The sequence below is a fragment of the Panthera onca genome, chromosome C1, assembly GCF_046562875.1.
Source record: "Panthera onca isolate mPanOnc1 chromosome C1, mPanOnc1 haplotype 2, whole genome shotgun sequence".
NCBI classification, from domain to species: Eukaryota; Metazoa; Chordata; class Mammalia; order Carnivora; family Felidae; genus Panthera; species Panthera onca.
This window is the reverse complement of record NC_138346.1, coordinates 197,037,822-197,039,485: the sequence shown is the minus strand read 5'-3', so window position 1 is coordinate 197,039,485 and position 1,664 is coordinate 197,037,822.

Genomic DNA, 1,664 nt, shown 5'->3' with positions numbered 1-1,664 from the left:
ACTTCTCTTAATTAACCTACACTTAACTGATTTACTGAATTAACTGATAATCCCCATGATCACTTTCTCTCCACATTTTTAAAAAAAAGTTTATCGATTTATTTTGAGAGAGAGAGAGTCTGAAAATGGGAAGGGCAGAGAGAGGTGGGGGGAGAGAAAATCTCAAGCAGGCTCCACTATCAGTGCAGAGCGCACAGCCTGATGCAGGGCTCGAACCCATGAACCAGGAGATCATGACCTGAGCCAAGATCAAGAGTCAAAGTCAGACGCTTAACTAACTGAGCCACCCAGGTGTCCCCTCCACACTTTTTTTTTTTTCAATTTTTTTTTTCAACATTTTTTATTTATTTTTGGGACAGAGAGAGACAGAGCATGAACGGGGGAGGGGCAGAGAGAGAGAGGGAGACACAGAATCGGAAACAGGCTCCAGGCTCCGAGCCATCAGCCCAGAGCCTGACGCGGGGCTCGAACTCACGGACCGCGAGATCGTGACCTGGCTGAAGTCGGACGCTTAACCGACTGCGCCACCCAGGCGCCCCTTTTTTTTTTTTTTAATTAAGGCAAAATCCACCCAATATACATTCAGTCATTTAAAAGTATACAAGTCAGTGGCATTTAGTGTATTCACAACGCTGTACAACCACCACCTATTTCTAGTTTCAAGTGTAGAGCTTTCTGAGTGCAGAGTTCTGTGTGACCTGCACAGTTGGTACACCGGTTAAGCTGGTTTGCCTATCTCTCACTCCCTTACCCCGGTGGCTGTCCTCCTATTTCTTAGGCACATCCCAATCTGTTTTTAGAACCTTCCTACTAGCTCTTTCCCTGCCTGCAATGCTCATCTGTTTAACCTGAGCATGGCAGCTGGAAGGTTGCCAACTGAGAGAGGCCATCCTTGACCTTCAGCCCCTCATAGCCAGCAAATCACTTTGTTGGATCGTCTACCTGTTTTAATTCTTTGCCATGCACTTCATATATTTCCTTTTTTAAGTTGTTTTTTTGTTTATTAGCCATCTCCCCTTGTTATGGGTTGGACTCTGCCTGCACTCCCCCCCTCACCCCCCACCCCCATTCGTGTGCTGAAGTCCTAACCCCCAGCACCTCAGAATATGACCTTATTTGGAAAACAGGGTTATTGCAAATGCACTCATTTGTTGAGTCGAAGTTGTACTGGGGTAGAGTGAACCCCTAATTCACTATGACTAGTGACTTTATATAAAGGGGAAATCTACACACAGAGATGTATACAGGGAGAGCGCCGGTGAACATGAAGAGGGCCAGCTACAAGTCCAGGAGAGAGGCCTGGGACAGATCCTTCCTTCAGAACCCTCGGAAGGAACCAACCCTGCCCACACCTTGACTTCCAGCCTCCAGAAATTCGAGACAATGAATTTCTGCTGTTTAAGGCGGCCTGTGGTGTTTTGACACAGCAGCGCTCACAAACTGATACACCCACTATGAGAACTGAGCTCCGCGAGAATGGCAAGCTGGTTTGTCTTGTTCACAGCTGTCCCTCACCATGTCAGTACTGTTCCTGAGCACCGGGTACCGCTATTTAACTGTTTCACTTGCATACATGACCCTGAAAGCTTTTCAAGGGAAGAGGGTGTCGGGGTGTTCGTTTAAAACCTGTTGAGTACATGAAACCATTTCACTTTTTCCAGAAT